Source organism: Paramisgurnus dabryanus, unplaced genomic scaffold, assembly GCF_030506205.2.
Source record: "Paramisgurnus dabryanus unplaced genomic scaffold, PD_genome_1.1 h2tg000136l_1_39958__unordered_in_group5, whole genome shotgun sequence".
Lineage (NCBI taxonomy): Eukaryota > Metazoa > Chordata > Actinopteri > Cypriniformes > Cobitidae > Paramisgurnus > Paramisgurnus dabryanus.
In genome coordinates, this window is record NW_027394070.1 from 25001 (window position 1) to 32500 (window position 7500).

Below are 7500 nucleotides of genomic sequence, written 5' to 3' on the forward strand. Positions count from 1 at the left end.
GTTCGATTTCCAGAATCTCAGGGCCATGACACACAAAGCGTATCCGGGCGTCACCCCGTAACGGGTCATTAAGGCTGAGACGTGGGCGGCCCTGTCCCGCCCGGGGTTTCGTTTAGCGGCCGACGCCGGTTCGTTTTGCGGCCGAACGACGCCGGTTCGTTTAGCGGCCGAACGAAGCCGGCTCGTTTAACGGCCGAGGCCAGCCGGGTTCGTCCCTTCCTTGGATGATTTACCATTCGTAATAAGAATCGTCACTACCTCAGTGCAGAGGGACTTTTTCGAGGCATTTGTGTCCGCTCGAGAGGCCTCTCGCTGGGCTCGAGAGGTCCTGGGATCCGGTAGCCTATCACCTTGGAGAGTCAGCGAGGTGCTCTTCCCTATATACCCGATGGCACCTGTTCGGGCCACCGTCCCCTGCTGGACGGGGCCCGGCTCTGTACCGCCCCAGACAGAGCGCCTTCGTCGGTCACGAAGGCAGGGTCGTGGACCCTGGAAGCGCACGAGCCACCCGACTCGGCTTCCATAGCGGCTGGCGGCCCTGGCCCGCCCGAGACGAAGCGCCTTCGTCGGTCAGACAGATAGGGTCGAGGACCCTGGAAGTGCGAGAGCCACCCGACTCGACTTCCACGGCGGCCCGGAGGCCGGGCCCGTCCCCGTCCGTGCCCGGGGACGGGGCACCTTCGTCGGTCAAACGCGTTGGTCTTGGACCCTGGAAGTGCACGAGCCACCCGACTCGACTTCCATAGCGGTCGGCGGCCCCGTACCGCCCCAGACAGAGCACCTTCGTCGGTCACGAAGAGAGGGTCTTGGACCCTGGAAGTGCACGAGCCACCCGACTCGACTTCCATAGCGGTCGGCGGCCCTGTCCCGCCCCAGACGATGCACCTTCGTCTGTCACACAGATAGGGTCTTGGACCCTGGAAGCCGTCCCCCTCGACTTCCGTAACGGTCGGCGGCCCTGTCCCGCCGCAGACGGGTCACCACTCCGTCTGTCTGTAGGGTCTTGGACCCTGGAAGCCGCCCCACTCGACTTCCATCGCGGTCGGCGGCCCTGGCCCGCCGCAGACGGGTCGCCACTCCGTCTGTCTGTAGGGTCTTGGACCCTGGAAGCCGCCCCACTCGACTTCCATCGCGGTCGGCGGCCCTGGCCCGCCGCAGACGGGTCGCCACTCTCCGTCTGTCTGTAGGGTCTTGGACCCCGGAAGCCGCCTCACTCGACTTCCATCGCGGTCGGCGGCCCTGTCCCGCCGCAGACGGTGTGCCACTCCGTCTGTCACACAGATACATAAGGGTGTCTCGGAACCCCGGACGCCGACCGAGACGAAACGCGTGGGGTCGGTGCGCCCGAGAGGGTAGGGTGCCCCGGGGCCGGCCGCTCGCCCGACCGGCTTCCGGGACTCCTTGACCGCTCGGGAGACCTATCCACGCGCCCGCCCGACCGGCGGCCGGGGGCCCTCGACCGCCACACGCGTACCGACGACCGGGGGGTTTCCGTTTTACGGCCGACGCCGAGATCCTTCGACGGTTCCAACATGGGTTGTTACGCTTTTGTGTTCGCCCGTGTCTGAGCATATATGGTCGGGTCGAACCTTTGAGGCCGTAGCCTGGAGATCCAGGGCGGATCTTATCTCACAACACGTGTGTCTTTGAGGCCGTAGCCTAGATCCAGAGACTTTAGGATCTTTTTAGCAGTTTTAAGGCCGTAGCCTTGATCCAGGGCGGATCTTTTGAGCAGCTTTAAGGCCGTAGCCTTGATCCAGGGCGGATCTTTTCACAGGTTTTAAGCCGAAGCGCCTTGATCCAGGGACTTTTGGATCTTTTTTTGCCGTTTTTAGGCCGTAGCCTTGATCCAGGGCGGATCGTTTTGCGGCCGTAGCCGAGTTCCATCACCCAAGGTAGCTTTAGTTTTTAGGCATTAGCCTTGATGATCCAGGGCGGATCGTTTTGCGGCCGTAGCCGAGTTCCATCACCCAAGGTAGCTTTAGTTTTTAGGCATTAGCCTTGATATGATCCAGGCCGGATCTTTCCGCCTAGGCGGCATGCGGATATGGGTTACCCGTCTTTCGACACTCGCCCGGGGCGCTGCCTCACATCAGACGCCCTTCGTCCGTTCCAACCGTTCCAGTTCTTTTAACGGTTTTTCGTTCATCGCACACCGACGCGCACAGACCTTTCTTGGGATCTGCCGCAGGGAGGGAGGACGCTGGAGGTCCACTTTCGAAGCAACCCATCCCTATATACCCGATGGCACCTGTTCAAACGACCGCCCCTTGAGAGAAGGGGCCCTTCCCGTGGCTCGTCCGGGAGGAGGCGCCCGCGTCGGAAGGCGCCGTAAGGTCGGAGACCCTGGAAGTGCACGAGTCACCCGCTTTTACCTCCAGGCCCTCTGTCGTACTTCTCGTGTCCGCTCACGAGACCTCGTTTCGGCTTTATGGAAGTGCACGAGTCACCCGCTTTTGCCTTTTCTGGAAGTGCACGAGTCACCCGCTTTTGCTTCCAGGCCCTCTGTCGTACTTCTCGTGTCCGCTCACGAGACCTCTCTTCGGCCTGGGGGTGCGCCACGTACACCCCCGCGTCCGCATTCGAGTCACCTCTTCGGGCTCATGAGGTAGGGTCGGTGACCCTGGAAGTCAGAGACTTCCAGGCCTTCTGTCGTACACCCTCGCGTCCGCTCACGAGACCTCTCTTCGGCCTGGGGGTGCGCCACGTACACCCTCCCGCGTCCGCTTTCGAGTCACCCATCTGGGCTACGGAGGTAGGGACGTGTGCCCTGGAAGAACCAGACTTCCAGGAGGGAGGGCCGCCCTGTCAGGCCCGCTTTCGAGTCACCCATCTGGGCTACGGAGGTAGGGACGGGTGCCCTGGAGGAACCAGACTTCCAGGAGGGAGGGCCGCCCTGTCAGGCCCGCTTTCGAGTCACCCATCTGGGCTACGGAGGTAGGGACGGGTGCCCTGGAGGAACCAGACTTCCAGGAGGGAGGGCCGCCCTGTCAGGCCCGCTTTCGAGTCACCCATCTGGGCTACGGAGGTAGGGACGTGTGCCCCGGAGGAACCGGACTTCCAGGAGGGAGGGCCGCCCTGTCAGGCCCGCCTCGGAGTCACCTCTCTGGGCTAAGGAGGCAGGGACGTGTGCCCTGGAGGAACCAGACTTCCAGGAGGGAGGGCCGCCCTGTCAGGCCCGCTTTCGAGTCACCCATCTGGGCTACGGAGGTGGGGACGGGTGCCCTGGAGGAACCAGACTTCCAGGAGGGAGGGCCGCCCTGTCAGGCCCGCCTCGGAGTCACCTCTCTGGGCTAAGGAGGCAGGGACGTGTGCCCTGGAGGAACCAGACTTCCAGGAGGGAGGGCCGCCCTGTCAGGCCCGCTTTCGAGTCACCCATCTGGGCTACGGAGGTGGGGACGGGTGCCCTGGAGGAACCAGACTTCCAGGAGGGAGGGCCGCCCTGTCAGGCCCGCCTCGGAGTCACCTCTCTGGGCTAAGGAGGCAGGGACGTGTGCCCTGGAGGAACCAGACTTCCAGGAGGGAGGGCCGCCCTGTCAGGCCCGCCTCGGAGTCACCTCTCTGGGCTAAGGAGGCAGGGACGTGTGCCCTGGAGGAACCAGACTTCCAGGAGGGAGGGCCGCCCTGTCAGGCCCGCTTTCGAGTCACCCATCTGGGCTACGGAGGTAGGGACGTGTGCCCTGGATGAACCGGACTTCCAGGAGGGAGGGCCGCCCTGTCAGGCCCGCTTTCGAGTCACCCATCCGGGCTACGGAGGTAGGGACGTGTGCCCTGGAGGAACCAGACTTCCAGGAGGGAGGGCCGCCCTGTCAGGCCCGCCTCGGAGTCACCTCTCTGGGCTAAGGAGGCAGGGACGTGTGCCCTGGAGGAACCAGACTTCCAGGAGGGAGGGCCGCCCTGTCAGGCCCGCCTCGGAGTCACCTCTCTGGGCTAAGGAGGCAGGGACGTGTGCCCTGGATGAACCGGACTTCCAGGAGGGAGGGCCGCCCTGTCAGGCCCGCTTTCGAGTCACCCATCTGGGCTACGGAGGTAGGGACGTGTGCCCTGGAGGAACCAGACTTCCAGGAGGGAGGGCCGCCCTGTCAGGCCCGCCTCGGAGTCACCTCTCTGGGCTAAGGAGGCAGGGACGTGTGCCCTGGATGAACCGGACTTCCAGGAGGGAGGGCCGCCCTGTCAGGCCCGCTTTCGAGTCACCCATCTGGGCTACGGAGGTAGGGACGTGTGCCCTGGAGGAACCAGACTTCCAGGAGGGAGGGCCGCCCTGTCAGGCCCGCCTCGGAGTCACCTCTCTGGGCTAAGGAGGCAGGGACGTGTGCCCTGGAGGAACCGGACTTCCAGGAGGGAGGGCCGCCCTGTCAGGCCCGCTTTCGAGTCACCCATCTGGGCTACGGAGGTAGGGACGTGTGCCCCGGAGGAACCAGACTTCCAGGAGGGAGGGCCGCCCTGTCAGGCCCGCCTCGGAGTCACCTCTCTGGGCTAAGGAGGCAGGGACGTGTGCCCTGGAGGAACCGGACTTCCAGGAGGGAGGGCCGCCCTGTCAGGCCCGCTTTCGAGTCACCCATCTGGGCTACGGAGGTAGGGACGGGTGCCCCGGAGGAACCAGACTTCCAGGAGGGAGGGCCGCCCTGTCAGGCCCGCCTCGGAGTCACCTCTCTGGGCTAAGGAGGCAGGGACGTGTGCCCTGGAGGAACCGGACTTCCAGGAGGGAGGGCCGCCCTGTCAGGCCCGCTATCGAGTCACCCATCTGGGCTACGGAGGTGGGGACGTGTGCCCTGGAGGAACCAGACTTCCAGGAGGGAGGGCCGCCCTGTCAGGCCCGCCTCGGAGTCACCTCTCTGGGCTACGGAGGTAGGGACGTGTGCCCTGGAGGAACCGGACTTCCAGGAGGGAGGGCCGCCCTGTCAGGCCCGCCTCGGAGGCCTCCCCTCGGGCAGGGGAGGCAGGGTCGGGGACCCTGGAGGAACCGGACTTCCAGGAGGGAGGGCCGCCCTGTCAGGCCCGCCTCGGAGGCCTCCCCTCGGGCAGGGGAGGCAGGGTCGGGGACCCTGGAGGTGCCGGACCTCCAGGGGGACGGAGGCCGAACCCGTGGCCGGGGAGGGTGAGCCTTGCCGGGCTAGGCTCGCGCGGGTTCGAAGGCCTGGTTCGAGAGGACCCCTTCCCCTATATACCCGATGGCACCTGTTCACACTACTGCCCTTTCGAGAGGGGACCCCGACCGGTCCGCGGCCGGGACGGCGCACCTCGGTCGGCCTCGGCGAGTGGGTCGGGGTGCCTGGAGGTGCGCGAGCGGCCCGCCTGGAAGTGCGCGAGCCACCCGACTCTGGCGGCCGGCGCCCCCGGGCCCGTGCCCGCGGCCGACTCGTCTGACCCGGCATCGTCAAGGTCACCAATACCACGGAGCGTCTACGACGCCCCGTTTCCGAGATATCGGCCAATGAACTGCCGGGCGCCGTATCTCGGCCGGGGAAGGTCCTACGGACTCGGGGCCGGGCTCGTCGGAAAGGTCTCGCCCGGGGCTTTCCGACGAGACCGGCCGCGGGTCCGTGCGACCCCGGGGGCCCGAGATACTTCCGGTCGAAAATTCGAATTTCGTTACCGCGCTGCTCCGGCGCCCCGGGTCCGGGGCCTTCGCCCTTCGGGTGGGTGGCTCCTCCGCGGGGGGCCTTTCGAACGAGCCCACCCGCGCGTCGCTAGCCCTTTCCGGGGCCGAGATACGGCCTACCCCCGCGGGATTTTCCCACGGCCGTTTCTCGGGCGCCTCGGGTCCGGGGCCTTCGCCCTTCGGGTCGGTCGCTATGCCGGAGGGGAGCTTTCGAACGAGCCCTCCCTCGAGTCTCTGGCCCTTTCCCGGGCCGAGATACGGGCGGGTGGTCGCGGAATTTTCGCTCGTCCGGGGCTCCGGCGCCCCTAGCGTCCGCCTCGGAGGTCGCCCGGACGCGCGGCCGGTCTCGTTCGAAAGGTCCGTCCCGGGGCTTTCCGACGAGCCCGGCCTCGGGTCCGTGCGACCCCGCCCGCCGGAGATACGTCCGGTCGAAGCTCGCGGAAATTCCCGCGGCCGTATCTCGGGCGCCTCGGGTCCGGGGCCTTCGCCCTTTGGGTCGGTCGCTCCGCCGGAGGGGGCCTTTCGAACGAGCCTACCCGCGAGCCTCTAGCCCCTTCCCCGGCCGAGATACGGCGGTCTGTGCCCGGATTTTCCCACGGCCGTTTCTCGGGCGCCTCGGGTCCGGGGCCTTCGCCCTTCGGGTCGGTCGCTATGCCGGAGGGGAGCTTTCGAACGAGCCTACCCGCGAGCCTCTAGCCCTTTCCCCGGCCGAGATACGGCGGTCTGTGCCCGGATTTTCCCACGGCCGTTTCTCGGGCGCCTCGGGTCCGGGGCCTTCGCCCTTCGGGTCGGTCGCTATGCCGGAGGGGGGCTTTCGAACGAGCCTACCCGCGAGCCTCTAGCCCTTTCCCCGGCCGAGATACGGCGGTCCCTCCCCGGATTTTCCCACGGCCGTTTCTCGGGCGCCTCGGGTCCGGGGCCTTCGCCCTTCGGGTCGGTCGCTATGCCGGAGGGGAGCTTTCGAACGAGCCTACCCGCGAGCCTCTAGCCCTTTCCCCGGCCGAGATACGGCGGTCTGTGCCCGGATTTTCCCACGGCCGTTTCTCGGGCGCCTCGGGTCCGGGGCCTTCGCCCTTCGGGTCGGTCGCTATGCCGGAGGGGGGCTTTCGAACGAGCCTACCCGCGAGCCTCTAGCCCTTTCCCCGGCCGAGATACGGCGGTCCCTCCCCGGATTTTCCCACGGCCGTTTCTCGGGCGCCTCGGGTCCGGGGCCTTCGCCCTTCGGGTCGGTCGCTATGCCGGAGGGGAGCTTTCGAACGAGCCTACCCGCGAGCCTCTAGCCCTTTCCCCGGCCGAGATACGGCGGTCTGTGCCCGGATTTTCCCACGGCCGTTTCTCGGGCGCCTCGGGTCCGGGGCCTTCGCCCTTCGGGTCGGTCGCTATGCCGGAGGGGGGCTTTCGAACGAGCCTACCCGCGAGCCTCTAGCCCTTTCCCCGGCCGAGATACGGCGGTCCCTCCCCGGATTTTCCCACGGCCGCAGCACGGGCGCCTTTGCTCGGATCGACTCGCCCTTTGGGTCGGTCGCTCCACGCGAGGGGACCTTTCGAACGAGCCTACCCGCGAGCCTCTAGCCCTTTCCCCGGCCGAGATACGGCGGTCCCTCCCCGGATTTTCCCACGGCCGCAGCTCGGGCGCCCTTGCTCGGATCGACTCGCCCTTCGGGTCGGTTGCTCTACCGGAGCGGCCCTATCCAACGAGCCAACCCGCTTCTCTCTAACCCTAAGCCCGGCCGAGATACGGCGGTCCCTCCGCGGATTTTCCCACGGCCGCAGCTCGGGCGCCTTTGCTCGGATCGACTCGCCCTTTGGGTCGGTTGCTCTACCGGAGCGGCCCTATCCAACGAGCCAACCCTCGTCTCTCTAACCCTAAGCCCGGCCGAGATACGGCGGTCCCTCCG